At 42.6% G+C, this 20314-nt stretch overlaps 1 protein-coding gene across 13 annotated transcripts in view; it reads right to left on the reverse strand.

Moving 5' to 3' along the window:
- The window catches only part of TACC2 (transforming acidic coiled-coil containing protein 2), a 145337-nt gene that overhangs the window by 48792 nt on the left and 76231 nt on the right, over positions 1 to 20314 (reverse strand). The gene's annotated exons all lie outside the window — the stretch shown is intronic.

Below are 20314 nucleotides of genomic sequence, written 5' to 3' on the forward strand. Positions count from 1 at the left end.
GACTCCATCACTTCCCTGGGCAGCCTGTTCCAATGTCTGACAACCCTTTCCATGAAGAAATTTTTCTAATATCCAATCTGAACCTTCCCTGGCACAACTTGAGGCCATTTCCTCTTGTCCTTTGATCATCTAGAATGTTATTCTGAAGATCCAGCCAAGGACGAAGCAGGGTGAGATAGGGCATATGGGTTTTAGAGATGGAGAACTCATTTGCTGGCTCCAGCCCATCACATTGTGAAGAAGAAGGAGCATGCAAGTGCAGAGTCCAAGTCTGCAGGACTAGTTTGTGGGGTAGCAAGAATGTAAAGGCTATAGGAAGGAATATACATTCATATGTCCTTTTAGCCAGCTTGGGAAACTAGTGGGAGCTTGCCTTCATAGCATATTTCACATCTTTCCATCTGTATCCTTTGCTTATGTTACATAAAAAGATTGTAGAAGCTACAGAATGATGATAGTAATTGAGTACAAAGTGACTAGAAATACTCTTCTAGTCCATCTCTTTCACCTTGAAAGATGCCAGTAAACAGTAAATGCAACACATAGAGATGGTGGAAAGAAGCAGGGGAGAACTGAGAATCGCAAGAATGGAACGAGCCCGATCCATCCAGCCAGGCAACACAGCATCAGCCTGCGGAGCAGGAACACTCCTGCTCTCGTCTGGGAACTCGGAGTCTTGCCCAGCCTGGCAAATAAATCTCCGGAGGAAATACTGAAGGGAGTCACTAGGGTTGACTTCTCCTCCTCACCTTTGGCCTCGAGGAAATCCAGCCTCATAAGTTACATTACCTTCTTTCGTAAACCACAGATGTTTATAATTTTAAGTCCTCCCTGATTTCAGAATGAAAAATTGCCTTTTGGTCACCGTAGCTGGAAAGCGCTCAGTGAGCGAGAATGAGATTTCTTCGTTCCACTGCCTCTCCTCCCTGTCTGCCCTCTTCAGGCACAACAGCCACTGAAGTGAGGTCACCCCAGTTGTCACCTGGAAACGCGGTTCATTAAAAAGCAGTTTGTGGCCTTCAGCTATTTTGGGAGCCCTGCCGTCTATCTCGGGTTCTTCTAATACTTACACTACAGCAGTATAACCAGCGCAAGTGTGCGCTCCGGATTTATTCCACGGGAATGAAGGGGATATCTGATATACAAAATAAACTAAAAAGCAGGGCTTTGAGACAAAGAACGAGGTCAGCAGCATCCCTTCCTATGGAGGGGTGTAAGGGAGCAAATCTGGAACCGGTATGTGCTAATGCACAGATTCCATCAGACCTGGCCCTCCAAAGCATCTGTATCTGTTACATCAAAATGTTAAGGTCCAAATTTCACATTGGTATTTACTGAACAATTTATCATAGACCATGAGAGGAATCTAAATCAGAAAAAGAAAAAAAAAAAGCAACTTCTTACAATGTTCAATTTAGTACTGAAGATGAATTTTGGTTTTCATTCTTGTAAATCCCATTGAGAGATGAGCTGGAAATAAAAAGGAGGAATGAGTTCTGTATTGTCACCTCCATCGATTTTCAGATAAGATCCTCATAAAACCTGCATGAATAATTCAGGGCTGGTTTACCAATGAGATGGGAACCAGGGAGGCAGGTCTGGCTGTGTACTTCTGAGGTTGATCTGGTTTGCACCTTCCTTAAGCAGGAACACAGACTAACTGGCAGGAGCCACACAGGCTGACACATCTGAGAAGACGCTCAGTAACTTCAAGCTTCAGAGTTTCTAAAGCCAGAGAGGAAAAGCACTCAGAGATGCACATTAATTTCAGTCAAAGCCCTTCCGCTGTAAACAGTCTGACGAAACCTTTTCAGATTTCCTGGTGTCATTTTCAATGGTTAAACTGATTTTTCCATGTGATTTTTATTTAAAAAAAAAAAAAAAAAAATCAAAAATAAATAAACAAAAAAAAGAAGCCTGAGGCAAGATGTTTCAGCAATACATCTCTCCAGACAGAAGATCAATTCTACTCAACTTTGCCACTGAACTGCTGCACGTACATGGTCCTGGGCAGCTCAGTTCTGCATCCACCTGAATTCTGCCTTATCTGCCTTATTCTGGGCTGGGATCTCTTAATGACACAAACAGCATCTTGCTGTGGATGTATCCAGAGTCCAAAGGAGATAAAGTCACTGTTACTGGTACAAATTATCTTTGAGGATTTTTTTTTTTCTTCTGTTTATATAAAATTCAGTAACAGACAATCTCTTATAATTTGCCTTGTGGTATCACGCATATCACAGTTACACAAATCTTTAATACAGAGAAACAGATAATTTTTCCTCTTTTTTTTTTTTTTTTTTTTTTTTTTTCCTCCTTCAAACGCTTAAAAGTACAGCTCTGGATCATAATTCAAACCCACCAAGAGAGCCCAAATGGTAATTCCTTTCCTGGAGATCGATTTACCAATTTAGGCCAGCAGCCATTAGCTGACCCGAGGGCCTGCTCACAAGGGCCAAGAATATTCTACAGCTACAACAAAAGGTCATTTTTTTCATCCCAGCACCAGGTTAGGATAATAGCAAAGATGTGTCAACTTCGTATGCTATCATTTTTTGTACAGTATTTGTCTGCTTAGTGGCTTCCAGCTAACACGACATTCTGCAATAATTAGCTTCTTTTAACATGATGATTTAACATGATGATTTTTAGCTATGTCATTGTTCACCTACATCTTTTGAATATAAAACATCCATACAGATTTTAAATTTTAATATTAAATTCGTACAGCAAGGTATAGAAAATGTGGATACCATCGTAGACTTATCTGGTTATTGCAGGTATTAAATATTTAGTGTCTTTGAAACCTAGCATCCAAGGATCTACAAAATGCATGGTACCAAAAAACACCGCCAATGGTGATTGGCATTAACCTCACAAACAACACTTCCCTTCTCTCTAATAAAATACACCATTGAAATGATAGAACTCCTCAAAAGAATTCAACAGCGCAGACAGGTCTGAAAATGGTTTGCCCAGAGAAGCGCAAAAGCAGTAACCTTGGCCTGCCTACCAATGTGGGTGACTTTTGGGGACCCCTGGGAGCCATCTGCTGCCTCTGTCCCATGGGGAATGTTCTCAGAGCTGGATCTGACCCTCACATTGAGTCAGGAGCCAGGAGAGGTACAAACATGTCACTTCCATGTCACCGGGCTCCATTTACAGAACAGTTCCTTTACGGACATATTTCTGATCATTAACTATTAATGGACTTCCCTCACACTGTTGTAAGGGTATTCAGTGACAAGATCATCTATCCTATGATTAAATAAATTCACAACAAAGCTATTCTGTGAGGACACAAACCACAAAACGGGTCACAAGAAGAGGATGCTGAGATGGAGCCACTCAGATCACCAATCTTGTCTTCAGCTCACATGCAGCTCCTGCTGGCACCACTGGAACATTACTACTGATTTGTACACACAAGGTGAGAATCAAGCCTTGCAGAGAAAATAAAACAATATTTGGTAGCCTCAAGATAGCCACAGGAAAACCAGAACGTGTTGGTCTCTGAGGGTCTGTTCCATATGCACGGAATATGTATCATGTGCATACCAGAAAAGGCAATTACACCTTGTGCTACTCACCTGAATTGCGACATTGGTGCCATATTTTATAGATTTCTGACTTGCAAAGCCTGATCATCAAAACAAAACCATCATTTCATCACAGTATTATTTCATCTTAATAATGCTGGCGAATAATTTTAGTCTTACTTTATAGCGCTCATCATTGCTGGCCTATATATTGTCTTTATTTTTCCTTTAAAACTGGGTATGGGTCAATGAAAACTAGGTACAACTCCAGCTTCTTTAATCACAGCAATTTGACATAATTTTATAGAAGAAATCCCTGAACTGGGCTGAAGTTAATTTCCTGGGTTTCTTCATTCTTTATCCTGCTGTCTTTCTGATGTATTAAAACCCTAATAAAAACAATATTGTAGGACAGAAAAGCAGATAGCAATTTTTTTAAAAAGGTTTTTTTGTGAAAGAACATATCCAATCATAGTGGGACGGTTTAAATAGGAATTGTATCTTGTATTCATGGGTCTCTGCAGCAAAAGTAATATTCCACAAAGCCATCCGCAGTTCCTTGCTCAGCAGAGGTATTCTGCCCAAAATAAGAGCAGGATAAATGTCACGTGTTCATTTTATGGCCTGAGCTCCAACACTGCAGAGAAGCATCCTTTGCAGTTCTCACTTAAGAATAAAGCTTTTATCAAATAAATCCCATTCCACCGAAACGACAAAGACCTACTTTAGTGCAACGCAATTACACAAGAACTCATAATGACACTGACGTGTGCAGAAAGCAGGGCAGGCACTCCCCTCCAGAGAAAGATTTTCATATTATTTCGGCATAAATATTCCTACAAGACCCACGGAAAACACAGTTCCCTAGAAAAATAATCACTATTACATTGAAGGTGATATCTCCTGGCCCACAAGGGATGTGTCGTGATAGGCACGAGGTTTAATTTAGGGACACAAGGGAGGAAGATCATTCTGCACCGTGCACATTTGTGCACATTTCTGCTCCCCTTCCACGCCATGAGCCCAAGGGTGTAACGTCCTCCGCTGCCCGGCACATCTCAGATGGTTCAGCTGGAGTGTTAATGATTTATACCAGCGCAAATTTGGTGTGAATGGGTAAATACGGCTCAGTTACACGTGCTGCTGATGCAACTCAACTGAGCGACTCCACCGCTCTTCCGATAACATCCAACCTCCAACGCCAAGTCCTTGGGCAACACAGTGTCTGAGCTGAGATACAAGAATCTGATTTAAAATATTGAAAATAACGTGTCCATTTTCAAATCGCTGTGTGGGGCTTTAGCAACAGAAAATAATACATCGCATGTCATCCAAACCACACAGATCAGGTTGGAAATGTGTCTTCTAGTACGGATTGCAAAGAGAAACTTAAGAATCCCTTAAACATTAATCACTTACTATAAAAAGGCCAATTTTTCCTCATGGGATGGTTATATTTGGAGAACAGGATTAGAACTGCAGTGGAGGAGAATTAAAAGACCAAAATCACTAAAAATAATGTTGATTTTTGGTTTTTTTACCTCTTCCACTATAAGTAATCTTCCTACCTACCATCACTTATATGGCTAGAAGGAATTATTTTTTCCTGCTCTTTCTGCTTGTTTAATCGGTCGTTTTGAGAGCATTTTGTGCAGGAGCCAAATTCACACTCCCCCAACAAAAGCTATTTCCTGCTTTCACGCAGCCACCAGAAAGAAACGTCTCAAGCTGTGGGAAGCCACATCTGAAGCAAAAAAGACTGAGGGATATAACATGACATACTTAGAGCAGCACCTCAAACTACTTAAATCATTTTTCTAACCGATTAACAAGAAGTTCCCCATACTGCCTTCAATCATGTTAATTTTTTTCCTTTTTATTGCTTTTCCTGAGATGTAACAGGGTATGTTTTTTCAACACTGCTGATATAAATGAATAATGAAACGAACCCCCATCCTTTCTGGCCAGCCTGCTTTCCCTTTTACTGGCTTTAGTCTGAATAATGAAAACATCTATGTAACAGAAACAGGACCCAGCATTGAACATCTTTTTAATCCATATGCTCTTTCCCGGCAGATGCTTCATTCTTGGAGGAACAACAGGAAAACACCATTTAATTAAAAGCACTCGTCTTCAGGCATCACAACAGCAAAAATACTCATGTGTCCCTAAATCACCAGAGGCTGCTAAACATTCAAACACATAAATCTCTTAAGAGATAAGAAGAAACCATAAAGATGCAGGCTACCTCAATATCCAAGGCACAAAATTGTTACCGCAAATACAGTTATAATCGGTCAATACATAATAACCCCAATCAGTGCTGCAGTTATTCACCCTACTAGGTTAAGGATTGGTATTTGAATCAGGAAGTGATGTTTAAGTATTTAATACCTTTCCTTCGCCTTTGGTAACAAGCTCTAAAGTTTTAATCCAGTAAAACAACCGCCTGTTAACTACCTCCTTGGAAAGCATCCATGTGCCTGTGCTCACCGCTACACAGCCTCATGCCATGGCTTCAAGGGAAAACAATCAATAATTCATCAGAGCCATAGGATCAAAATGGCTTTTGTTTATTGGAACTACCTTTTAAAATGCAACAAGGCTTGCTGGAGCTGCAGCTCTGCTCAGCCACACCACTCAAACGCAGGACCTGGGGACAAAACAGCAACTGTGAACTGCAAAAACGAATATACGACACCCGTAATATCCCTGGGGAACCAGCTTATCTGGAGAAGCATGTGGAAAGACACTGTTCTTGCAATGCTTATGGCCCTTCATTACAGAAAGGAGATAAGGACTACACGGAGGGTGGAGAAGCAGTGAGGCAGGGAGTCCCTTTGCTAAAAAGGAAAGAGGAGAAAAAAAAAAAAGAGTCCTTCTGCCCCCAACCTGCTCCATATTCTGCCTCTTTTACCCCTGCAAACCTCCGTAAAGCCACGCAGGGCTTCACACAGATCCTCACTAACCTTATTCCTCTACTTCAACATGTGAAGCAGCTGTATAGACAGATATGGGGCCAGGAAGCAAAAGGAGCCAAGCACAAAAAAAAAAATAAATCCCAACCTATTAACAACCAAAAAAAAATCTCAACCTCTTAATAACAACATCTCCTCTCATGGGGCTATAATAATTTCATTTTCTGACTTGGGGGTGGGTGTGATCCTTCTGCCGGTGTAACGCCGGGAGGTTTCTCACTGACTCCAGCTTCACCTCTCCGGCAGGCACCCCGCGATGCTCCGGCTCTCGGCAGCACAATCAAATCCTCCCTTTGGGTGGGCGCTGCGTGAACGCCCAGCGCGGGGAAGTGCCGACTCAGCACAACGGCGAGCTGGAAAGAGCAATCCCTGATGTGCGGTGGCACCTCGGCAGCTGGAATCCAGCTGTGCTGCCCACAGCTCTGCTGGGTGAGGGACAACACACCCAAGTTCCCTTCCCAGGCTCCCGCTTTGGGAGGGGACAGTCCTGCACTTGGGAAGTTAAACAAAAGGATTCTAATTCCTTGCTCATCCTCCTCCTCCTTTAGCAACCAAACCCTTTTCCTAGCGCAACACTGGGCTCTTTCCTAATAAGAGCAATGAACTGTTATTAGCAAGACCAATAAATGCAAGTTTCTGTGCTGAAGGAAATCAAAATTCAAAAGCAGGAATTTATGCGATTCTAATGACTACTAAGATTCAGATACAATCTGGTCTATATTTAGCCCTAGAAACAAGCATCTTTTGTTTAGAAAAAAAACATCTTGTAAATTTGAACCGAACCCTAAGGATCCTGTTTAACGAAAATCAAAGCAATGGAATGCCCCAGATTTTCCCAAAGTTTACTTTCCATCCCCATGGAACCAAAAGCCCCAGTTCTTTCTCTGGGAAGCAAGAGGCTTCCCCAGTACCCATCCATCTCCTCAACCAGCCCTGGAGCAGAGGGAGAGGAGCTGTGGCAGGCATTTCATTTAATGAAATATAACAAGGGAAAATGTAGAGTCTTGCATCTGGGCAGGAACAACCCCAGGTTCCAGTATAGGTTGGGGAATGACCTATTAGAGAGCAGTGTAGGGGAAAGGGACCTGGGGGTCCTGGTGGACAGCAGGATGACCATGAGCCAGCACTGGGCCCTTGTGGCCAAGAAGGCCAATGGCATCCTGAGGTGTATTAGAAGGGAGGTGGTTAGTAGGTCCAGAGAGGTTCTCCTTCCCCTCTACTCTGCCCTGGTGAGACCTCATCTGGAATATTGTGCCCAGTTCTGGGCCCCTCAGTTCCAGAAGGACAGGGAACTGCTGGAGAGAGTCCAGTGCAGGGCCACAAAGATGCTGAAGGCAGTGGAGCATCTCCCGTGTGAGGAAAGGCTGAGGGAGCTGGGTCTCTTTAGCTTGGAGAAGAGGAGACTGAGGGGTGACCTCATCAATGTTTATAAATATATAAAGGGTGGGTGTCACGAGGATGGAGCCAGGCTCTTCTCGGTGACAAGCAGTGATAGGACATGGGGCAATGGGTTCAAGCTGGAACACAAGAGGTTCCACTTAAATGTGAGAAGAAACTTCTTCTCAGTGAGGGTGACGGAACACTGGAACAGGCTGCCCAGGGAGGTTGTGGATTCTCCTTCTCTGGAGACATTCAAAACCCGCCTGGACGCCTTCCTGTGTAACCTCACCTGGGTGTTCCTGCCCTGGCAGGCGGATTGGACTAGATGATCTTTCAAGGTCCCTTCCAATCCCTAACATTCTGTGATTCTGTGATTCTGTGAACTGGGGGGAAGCAACAAACAACATTAATAGAGCCCTACAGTTACCCTGAGGTCTGTCCCAGGGAAATACACAGTTCCTTAAAACAAAATTCAGCTCACATGCTATGCGTTTGGACAGTCTACATTGCAAACTTCACTTAGGTTTCTAGAGCTAAGGAGGCATCTTACTATCTCATCCGGTAGCAAAATCAATGAAGGCTCTCAGGCCAAAAGGTGCCTTAAAAGAAACATTTGAAACCTCAGAATGTGGTGGAAAAAGGAAACTAATTCAATTTTTTTTTTCCCCATTAAGCTGGATCTCTGGTGCTAAAGCGAAGACAAAACATGATAGCAAATAAATTCAGATGGTTGCTCCAGAGCATTTAAGGATCTGAAGGGAAATGACAACTTTTTTTCTTAGAAGTTTTACCATAGCAGAAAATATATTTGTTTGTATCTTACAGCAAACACGCCCACTTTCTCAAAGAAAATGCAAACTGCATTGAAGTTCTAGCTATAATTAAAACTCTGCCTTTTGCCACTGACAAGTCTGCTTACTTGTACCAAATAAGAAGTTTGTTACACAGCTAAATCCTTACAAGGCATCAGAGATGGATAAGGAAATGGTACCTAAGACATAAGCAACTACAAAAACTCTCTATAGGTGTAAGGTCTCAAAACAAAGGAAATGTGTTTATAATAGACAAAACCACTTTTCTATGTACTATAATCATGCTAGAGACGCATTAAAAGCACCCAGATTATTACCTCTTGAAACACACGGGACTGAAGAGCATCTTTGATTTAAATTTAACAAGCAGCTACTTTGACTGCTGGGTCAAGCAAAGCAAAAAGCAAAAGCAGGCAGGGAAAACAATCTGACTACAAGTGACAGTCACAAAGCATGTGCAGGAACAGCTTTTCATTCATGTTTTTACTACTTCACATCAGTTTGTATTTTCCAATTTGCCCATATGTCATAGTACATAATAGATGACAGCAGCCCCACTATGCACGGCATAGGGCACACCATTCGCTATAGGGCGCTTCATAATAAACACGTATTTGCCAGATGTGGGGCACGCCTTGCTAATAGAAGGGTGAGTGATTCTGGGGTCTTTTCATTTTGTTTTCAAGTCTAAAGGTGACCTGCCTACTTCTAGTGACAGATGTAGCAGTTGATGTAATAACCTCTCATATCAAAGGAAACACTTGCATTGACTTCAGCAGTGAGATCCTTTGGGCTCAAATAAGGGAGGCTGGAATAAGAGATAGGGGAGCTTGACAGAAGAATTCGCTTGTTACTTCTGGTCCATTTTCTCTTACGTAAAACACCCCCATGTCTTGCAGCAATTCGCCCTATTTAGTAGACAAATCCAGTAGACAGAGTATGCTCTGCTTATTGATGGAGATCCTTACTGATGACTGTCAATAAGAAGAAAACAAATTTACGCAGAACGCTGACAACAGGCAGAACTATCTGATTAACTCAGACTAAATACCAGTTCAGTAACAGAAGCCTCCCCTCTTCCCAAGACCTAAGTTCTTCTCAATACTTTTAATATATATATCCCACTCTTCCATGTATATATTCATTAGGACGATATTCCTATGTAAGAGCATATAAAACTCTGCAAATGTTTCAGCAGACTGATTTCATTCAAACTTTGAAGAACCATACAGTGGATTCTTTTAAGTTTGGGAGGAAAATGAAAAAATGTGGTAGCAAGCAAGGGCTGCGTTTTTGTGTGCACGCACAGATAACTTTGATATATTCATGTGTACACACAGAAGAGCTAATCCCATCTCTGATGCATAAGGCCGAGTCAATTCAGTTTAATGTTTTTCTGAGTCTTTCCAGCAACCAACAAACAAATGAAAAAAAACCCACCAAACAAAAAAACCCGTGCAGCAGAAGAAATATTGAAAAACAACCCACAAGGGCACCAATGTCTTGGCCTGCTCCCAATGATCAGTAACATTCCATTTCTTTCTTGGAGCCTGACCCAGCTCCCACCGAAGTCAGTGGGCATTTCAGCATCAGCTTCAATGGGAGCTGGCTCAGGCTTCAGTCATTTTCCTCTTGGATTGGCAAGGGATGAAAATGTTAGAGACGCAGCATGTAGAGCGCCTGATGGGCAGAAATAACACAGCATCAGCCCTTTGGCTGATCAAGAAGTGGGCATTAAATGTCAAAATCCTGCCCGGTTGCTGCCAAGACAGTGAGCATAATGCTCCACAAAAGGAAGGTGTGGTTCCGGTGCAGGAGAAAGGAACCCTTTCCATCGGAGAAAGAAAATGATCCAGAGATGACAACTGGCTAAGAGCTACCAACATTTCAAAACCTTCCAGCATTTCCAGTTTTCTCATATTCAAAAAGTTTACCAACAGATAGAAATATATTAGCATGAAAAAGAAACCCACTGATATACAGGTGATACCGCTTGGCGAGCTGAATTCAGCACAGCACAAACAGCGCACGCCAGGAGACCGTCACGAGTGCACCTGAGCAAATTCATGCACACTAAACATCATCAGCCTGCCATTTGCTTTTATTTCAAGCGAGTCCATTCCTATTATCTGATTGAAACGTGCCCTTGATTTAGCTCAATCTGGGAGCACCAGGGTGCCTGCTGCAATTTGCAAAGCACATGACACACCACTTTTATCTGCAGTTAACTTTTATTGTCACGGGCTTCCCTTGGGTTTTCCCTTTTTCATCATTCAAAATTGACTTTTTTTTTTCTTTAAATAAAAAGGCAATTGTCTATTGCCAGTGACTGAGTTGCTAACAATTGACAATGCACAACAGAATACCCCAGGCTGTCAGTATCAATACTGGTTTTATCACAAATACTTTTATCCTTGTTGAAAGAAATTTACATTAAAATCGGGAAATTGGCATACACATGCAAAAAGAGAACATTTAACTATGGATACACCCTAAAATCTTAACCTAGAGCCCTTTTCAGCATTGATTCTACCATCAATTTCTTCCTATAACTTTTGCTAGTGTTTAGCAAAGAAGTCCGTCATCGGACACTTTGAAGGAACTCTGAAACCAGGAGCTATTTAAGGAATTTGTCTCCATACTGTTTTGACACTAACATGAATCTATTCCAGTAATGATTTCTGATTTACACCCCTCTAATCTGATGAACTCAGGTCAGCCAAATCCAGCTTGGCTCTCCCTTTGTACAGAAGCCGTCTCCATTAAGTGTTTGGCCTCTGCTGATGGTGAAAATGATGATTTTGGGGACGCTGTAGCTGTACGGCCAGTTACCCAACTCGCCTGGGACATGGCCAGATGGTTTTGCCTCTGAACTATCGCTGCCACTAAGAAATTTGCTTGTGCGTGCAAAGTTAAATGTAACCTCATTTTAAAAAGTGTTGGTAATAGTTATTAGGATACAAAATCAAAACATCAGACCAGAACTGATTACCATGACATACTATGAGGAGGTTCATGTTTTGGGAAAACGGGCCCATACTTCCTTGAGGATGAAGAAATATCTCCATACTTACCTTATTTTAAAGGCATTGTAGTTGGAATGAAGACAACGGCACACACTCTTAGTGATTTATTTAATAGAAGACGAGTAATGTCTTTCGCAAACTCTTCCCAAGGACATGAGTTATTGAATGACACTTGTGCTAAAAGTGTCTCTGTTGATCACATTGGGCCTTAAAACCTCATAATGAAATCCCATAGGAATGACTAACAGCAAAAGATGAATATATTTATATATAAAAGGAGTCACTGAAAGAGATAACAATGTAATTTATTCATGTGCTTCCCAAATATATACATATATATACACACCTTTATCAATATGTTCTCCAACAGAACACATTCTTAAAAGGCTGTGAAAATTATAGCTAAAAACCACTGAACCCTGCTTTAGCTATATCTCTTTTATTGCCCAGTGCTTGGATCACTGTTAATAATCAACACCAGTTTGTGCAGATGAAAATGTAATTTACAGCACTTTAAAGATAATGAGCCGTCCGTTTCTTCCACCATATCATTAAAATAGATGCTAAATATAGGAATGTCAGTACTATATAAGACGGAACTATACAGAAAAAAATCTTAATTGGTGAAGCTACACATCAAAGGAACAAAGGATGCAGAAATGCTGTTAGGCCTCTATCTTACAAATATAACAAGACAGTATCAAGCAAAGCGAGCAGCTGATGTACTGGAATATGACAATAGGGAGCACATACCTACTTATAAGGCCTATTATAGAGGCAAAACTATCTGTTACTGCCTTATCATTCCCCAGTGGCTCTGAAGCACTTATCTCAAACATACAAATGACGTCTCAACTCTAATCAGATCTACCTTAACAAGCAGACATTACATAAATAAAAAAAAAATAAGAGACCTACATGAGGCTGGTTATAGACTAGTCCTAGTGAATACATACCTAAAACTTACCAAAATATATGATCAGACATGAACTCGGTGTTGAGACATGTTAGATAAATGTGATTCATGTAACTGAAATGACAGTAGCAGACAAGGCAAATCTTCTGAAATCCATTCAGCGGGAAGGCCCATGTCCTGGCAAGCCAGCTTAGGAGTTTGGGGTGGAGGGTCAGGGAGAAAAGACTGTTGGCTAATAAACCAATAAATCCTCAACCAATAAATGACAAAATCCTATTTACAAATTGGAAATGACTCTGCTGTTTCTGCACGCACATACATATTTGTGCACTTCCCTGTATCATTCAGCCATCTGAAAAAGTGATAACTGGTTCTGAATAAGCAATAATTGTTCCCTTTTTCTTCCTTCCCCCCCAATGAATCTTTCAGAGTTGGCCTCTAGTGAGAGAAGATCTAAGGACACCTTGCTCATGATTCATCAGAGGATATAATACCATGACAGGGATGGATGCTGACAAGGGTGTCGGACCTGAAAAACGGTATCTGTATAGAGAAAAGCAAAAAGCAGCTCTAAAAAACCAGTGCAATGCAGCTCCATGCTGTGCGTTTTAAATAGAAAACACAGAGGTGGTGGGTTTGGGAGGGGAGAAAGGGTGTTTTTTGTTCACTGGAAATGGTCATTGTGTTTGATTGATTACGCATCCAAAACATAAAAAGACAAAACATATGGTACCCAGTATTGCTCGACACAACTGAATCGAGGCGGTCAGTGCAGGCGATGTTGCCTTCGTGCTAGAACGCATTATAAAATACAACCTGCAATATTCAGCAAAACCTTAACTATGTCTCCAGCTGAACGCAATTAGCACTAAACAAAGGCCTCAGACACAAAAGTCATCTCCTTAACGCACCGCACAGGTTAAGTGCGGAAAGGCCCAGCGGTAGAGAGCAAAAAAAAAAAAAGCCAAGAGGAGAGAGCAAAGGGAATCACACTTACATGGCCTCTGACGGCTCCCGGTTCAGGCCACCCGCCTGTGCCTGCTGCAGGGACTGCGAGCCGCCCATCCTCAGCGAGCCCCGCCGTGGGTGCTGGATGCGACCAAGGGCAGGTTCCTCCGAAATCCCCCCAGCGAGGAGCCCCGGCAGCTCGGGCTGTGCAGAGCCTGCAATGCTGCAGTGCAGATGGGAACAGCTGCTCGCATCAGTGGCAGCACAAGCAGAAACACTTCAGCAGCAGCTTCTCTTCTCTGAACTGTTGCCAGTTTTTTTTTTGGTTTTTTTTTTGGTCCAGATGAACAGTATTTATTAAAAAAAATAAAATCCCAGCCACTGTGACAGGCTAATCATCTGCTAAACATCAGTGGTCCAAGCAGCTACGGTGCAAGCGCCTCTAGCACGTTGGCTGTTGAAACTGGCTTCAAAAAGAAAAAAAAAATAGGAGAAGAAAAGCAGACCCTCCCTTTAAGCACACATTGTCAGCTACTGTGGCTCCCTAAGGACCTACAGGCAGGACCATTATATTGTGTTGACTCAGCTGATTTGAAATGCAAATGCACGTGTGCACTGGATGCCGTGCATACATTTCCCTTTAATAACAGGCAAGTTGTGCATATCGGGATGATTGCAGAGAGGATTAATAAGCAGAACGGCTGCGTGGGTTTTTTTTTTCTTTTTTTTCATTTAAACAAATGAGCTCATCCCTCTTGCAAAAAAAAAAATGGAACCTTCCATGAGGAACGTAGGGAGAATATCATGAGCAGCCAAGGTAAACAAGGCAATGTGGGAGCCCACCCGACCCGGCACAGCTCCATCCCACAGCTCGGGGCATTTAACCGCTCGCTTCTGCCGGCACAGACCCCTGGCAGCACCGTGGGCTGGACAACCAAGGGGATGCTCATCATCTAATGTGGGTGTGTTGCGTGACGAGGATCTTTAAGCCCAGAAAGTACAAGCCCAAGCAAACAGCATTCCAAACCCTGTGAATAAATTTATCCTTTTGCCACTGCGGAGGTACCAGGGTACTGGGAATTCACACACATTAACAAGCTGAAAGGGCTGGGCCACATCACCATCCTTAGCAAATAACAGATGCTCCTCCTCATACATGTTATGTTTTGCATCACTAAAGGAGCAAAAATAAATAATGAGTTGCACTACCATCTATACTAGGAATTAAACTCTAGGGACACAAATGGCTTGAAGCTATGTAACAATTCTGGATACGTGACAGGGCAGACAGGTCAAAATGATCAGATAAATTTAACAGAAATATTGAACCACACTAAGTTCCAAGCACCTACCACAGCATAGGCTTTCATGTTTCAGTGGAAGACTCACTAGGCTCACACCTTAAACAGTTTGTTGTTTGTTTCTTTGTTTGTTTTTCGTTTCTTTGTTTGTTTTTCGTTTCTTTGTTTGTTTTTCTCTGCTTGCAAAAAGGGAAATTCCATAGTGTTTGCTTTCTTTACAGAAACAAGGACCCCTGTACACATGTGCAAGGTTCTGCCTCTCTGGGTACAACCACAGTAAATTGTTCTTGGGATAACAAAGATGCTTAGTAAACAAGGAGCACATCTCACTTCCAGAGACTGTCTAAAATTAAATTCTGTTTTATGAACAGCATCAAAATAAATGTGCCTATTTTTCTCTTTTTTTAAAAAAAAAAAACTAAGGGGAAAAGCCAGTAAGCCAGCACTTTGTTTAGCCACAAACTGCCAAGCAAGTTACAATTTTGGGGCTGTTTCGTTGCTGGTGAAAGCCAAACCCTCATTTCTAGTGTCTCATTGCTCAACTCTCATCTCAAGTTCCCCAGAGAAGCAGCGGCACCACCTCACTCAGGGACTGAGCTCCAGAATTTCTGGCGCCCGGTCGGGAGCCTGGGCCACGGTTAACCCCTAAACTCTGAGGCAGAGCCCAGCTCTGATTTTTTGTGTCAAATCCCTTCTGCATTTGCCAGCTCCCAGGGGGAGGATTTCACTGCCTGGGCATCCTGACCTGTCCAAACAGCCATTCCCAGCCATCACTGGGCAAGACATGAGGAATCAGACTCGTCCCAAGGTCACAACTCTACAACTTGCAGAGCAAGAACTGAAAACTGTGTCCCTTGACAGGTTTGCACCTCTTCTGTGCTAGAGAATACAGGCTGCATTTATATCCTTTTACAGCACTATTTACTTCATCAGACATTTACCAGGATAAGCATAATATGCCGTGTACTGGACAACTTTGTTAATGGCAGCAAATCAGCAGAGCCAAATAAAAACACAACTGAGAGTGCAAAACGTTAACACAATGTCAGGTGAACGCTTGTCAGGACCATTCCCAAGTAAGTAAGCCACAGAATTTGAAGACAGTGTATGAAAAGCACCATGTACACTTTGGCAGTAGACTGGAAAGAGTTAATAATTCCAGTATTTCCAACCGATACGGGAAATGAATGGTGCCAGCTAACAGACTAAAATTACACGGCTGTATCCAGAGACCCTATTAGGTTGAGGTTACAGCTCAGCTTTGGTTTTGCATGTGATAGCTCTACCAAACTACAGAGGACTGGTCTTTTGAATGCTGTAAGAGCTCCCTCCTGGATTTCATTTGTTACAGAGAAAAGGCAGACATAGTAAAAAAATCCTTAGAAAAGTAAACACTATATTGAGAATGTTAAGCCCTAGTAGGTATCTGGAAGCCAAGAGGAAGAACACAGGCCAATGGGGAAAACGAGAATATTATGGCATCTTCCTAACAAGTGTAAAGAATATACTTAAAAATCACACAATCCCAGACTGGTTGGGGTTGGAAGGGACCTCTGGAGATCACCCAGTCCAACCCACCTGCTAACGCAGGGTCACCAGAGCAGATCACACAGGGTCGTGTCCAGGCGGGTTTGAATGTCTCAGAGAAGGAGACTCCACAACCTCCCTGGGCAGCCTGGTCAGGGCTCTGGCACCTCACAGCAAAGAAGTTTCTCCTCATGTTCAGATGGAACCTCCTGTGCTTCAGTCTGTGCCCGTTGCCCCTCACCCTGTCATTGGGCACCACTGAAAGGAGTCTGGTCCATCCTCTTGACACCCACCCTGGAGATATTTATCAGCATAAATAAGATATTTATAAGCATAAATAAAATGCCTATGTCAACTCTCTCAAGTTTCATGCATATATCTATTAAATAAGCAAAGGTCCAATAAAAAACGTCTTTGATTGAATCCTGTTTCGAGGCAGCATGGTCCTTTCAGGAGCTGTTTATTTGAGGAAGTTTTTACCCCATTCCCCAACATTTCATGCAACGGGCATCCAAGTCCCTCTAGAAATCACAGGTCTTGGCTAACACATTCACTGACAGTCTGCAGGATCAAGGGCTTCAGGCTTTCGAGCCCAGAAATACCCCTGGTCTCTCTGTACGTACATTCCGGGTTAGCAGGGGGTTCTGGTTGATTGTGCGGGGTGACACGGACAACGTGTCGCCTCCTTCTCACCCCAGCTCAGGTGCTCAGCTCACGGCACGGCTTAAAGATCCCCCACAAGGGCAGCTCAACTCCTCCATGCCACTCCTGCTTATAAAGGTGACAGGATTTAACTCTTCTCTTTGAAAAATAACCACCCAAGCAGCTCAATTACAGCAACATGAACTGGAGCACTGGTGAAACAAGAACATGGGCTGTAACACTAGTGAGACCTTGATGGATGTGCTTCTGTCAGCTCAGTGTCAATACTTCATTGACTGGGCAAAGGAGCAGCTTGGAGCCGTAGGAAGGTGTTTCAGACCAAAAATGGTGGAGCTCAGTCCATTACACCCAAAGGCACAAAGAGAAGTTACACGCTCAAAAGCAGAGGCAGCCCTGACCAAGTACTACATCAATGAGATCCAATGAGAGAAACTAAAATTAGGAAAACAAAATCAAATCAACCTTTACATGCAGATTCCTAATAGTGAGTACAGTTACCTCATGGGGAGAGAACACATTTAGTAATTTTAGAACTCCAGACTGCGATGGTGTTTCAAAAAAAGCTGTGCTGTAACTGAGCCTTGGACTTGGAAGAGTTCGCTGACCAGAGGGATGCAAGTGTAACGACAGACCGAAGTCTCTGGCCAACACTGCACAAGAAGCAAAACTGTGGATTTACTTCTGATCTGGCCATAAGATGTTATACTGGTCTGTGGACCAATCCCAGGTTGAGGTTTGGAGAGGAATCTGTCATTTTGCTTGTTGCTATGTTCACCTAATCCCACGTATTCTTTAAACTAGATGCTCAGAGGATCGCGTCACTCATTTCACTTGTTGCACCTCGGAGGGAGGAGATGTGTAATTAAGCATCATGCAACCCCAGCAATAAGTCTGCAGAGCTGGCTCTGCTCTTTGATTTCTTTGTGGGACAGAAGCACAGAGTGAACACAAACCGGAGCGACCAGCAGCGATGGAAGGTTTTCCCTGCAGCCAGTGCTAAATTTAGTGATGGCTTTTAAAAATGTAAGAATTGCATTGACACTATGAGTACATTTTGTAAGAACTTGCCTAGAACCTGAAAAACACACAGATATAGCTCAAAAAAAAAAAAACAACAAAATCCCACTGTGGCATCAAAGGACTTTAAAAGATGCCCCAGGCATTTCATCCCAGGGTTGTTCTTGATGAAAAGCCACATAACAACTTATTGTGATCCCACTGCTGAAAAAGAGTATTTAAGTATTCAGCACCATCCTTTAAAATGTATCATTTTCTCTTCCTGCCTGTTTCATCCATTTAAACAAAAGCCATATTTTGGCCTACGCAAAATGAATGTTTTATTGAAACTTGATGTCTATTGGTTAGTTGTTTAAAATGCTGTACAGGCCCCTAAATATTTGGTCTTATTACATTTCATGTTTATGTATAAATTCAGACTTGGGTCACTTGCACTCAATTTAAATTTTTGGCTTCCATCAAAAAGCAGTGCTGGACAGGACTGTGATAAGGTTTATGATATACTAAAATTTATGTTCTGTTTCTTTGCTCTTGGCTCCACTGCCCATCGTGCCAGGCATTAATGCTGGTTATAAACATGACCACACATACACACAGGAAAACATCAATGTTGAAAGAAAAACCCTCTCACACATCTACCCCCTTGGGAAGGGGTGGATGAATATTAAGCTACACCTCCTCGCTGGGATGCGTTATTGAGATACTGTGCAGCAATGAGCACCATATAAAGCAAACTGCATAGAACAGAGCAAAACCAAACATCCCAATAACAAAGAGGGATTTCTCCAGTATCCTGAAGGCTGCTGCCAAAGCTCTGAAGAACAGTACTGGCAACAAAAACTGACCAACCAAACAAACAAAAAAAAAGGGAAAATGTTAACAAAGGATAGATTATTGTTCAAACAGAATCCTCCTTCTCCCGAAATATTTTTTTTTCTTTTAATATTAATATTTTAATACTTAGAATCAGGAAGGTTCGGGTTGAAGGGACCTTCAGAGCTCATCCAGTGCCCCCCCTGCCATGAGCAGGGACACATTCACCAGCTCAGGTTGCTCAGAGCCCCGTCCAGCCTGGCCTGGGATGTCTCCAGGGATGGGGCATCCACCACCTCTCTGGGTGACCTGGGCCAGTGTTTCACCACCCTCATCGTAAAAAATTTATTTATAAAAAATTTAGATATTGCCTTTGGATGCCAAAGCCTTGAGTGCAGCCTGGGAAGAAGTTTTCACCCCAAGGACTCCTTTATTATTAGGCTGTCAGGTATCAAAGGGCTCATGGCTTGGGCATCCACAACTTCAGGTCACTAAGAAATAGCAACATCTTTCCTAAAGGCCAAAAAGGACCAAACTGCTCAAAAAAAAATAATCAACACTTCTGTATAGCCACAGTTGCAAGGCAAACCAGTGCCTCTGGGAGGCTGGCTGTACTTCTGAGAACACATCACATCAGCACATAAAAGCATTAACACCTTCTGAAGTGCAGTGGTGACAGCGTTTTTAGGACACCCAAGGCTGGAGACTCCTGTACTCTAAAACCCTTCAAGGATCATCGGCCTCCCTTGGCCTTTGCTGATACGCTCCGTCTGCTAAATCCTTCCAGAAACACGGGTCTCCCAGGACCAGTGTGGATCCTGGTGTTACAGAGAAGGTCAAGCAGACTGTTTTCAACCACTCAAGGTTTGGCGTTCATCTTTCTGAAGGTTATACAGAAAGCATTTTTACAGTCTTTTGAAGAATTCAAGCATTCTTCGCTACAGCTGCGCAAAAATACATGGCTCTAGACATGTTACTCATATTCCTGTGCTAACTTACTCACCATGCATTTTTTCAGTCCTTGGACACTTAGGATTTCCTTTTTTTGTTCGTTTATTCTCCAAATCAGTCCCTCTCACTCCTGCTGACAGACTTTTTTGCTCCTTAGCCTTACCTCCCTCTCCAAAGTGACCAAGAAAGGATCTGTCTTATAATTTCCACTTGCCTTGAGGAGAGTCACTTCAAAGATCTCTTCAAGCAATGAGCTGCTGGGGCTGCCGGTTGAACGCTACAAGGCATCTGCTACCCTGCACTTTGGTTCTTCACTTCTTTATCCAGTTAACTCCACTCTTAGGTTACACCCAGAGATGTGCCAGGAGGAATCTTTGCAAGAAAGCAACCATAACCCCTTCCATCTCTCTGTCCCCAGAGGCGCTATTCTAATTTTTCTTTTG

Source organism: Caloenas nicobarica, chromosome 7 (genome assembly GCF_036013445.1).
Source record: "Caloenas nicobarica isolate bCalNic1 chromosome 7, bCalNic1.hap1, whole genome shotgun sequence".
Taxonomy (NCBI): domain Eukaryota; kingdom Metazoa; phylum Chordata; class Aves; order Columbiformes; family Columbidae; genus Caloenas; species Caloenas nicobarica.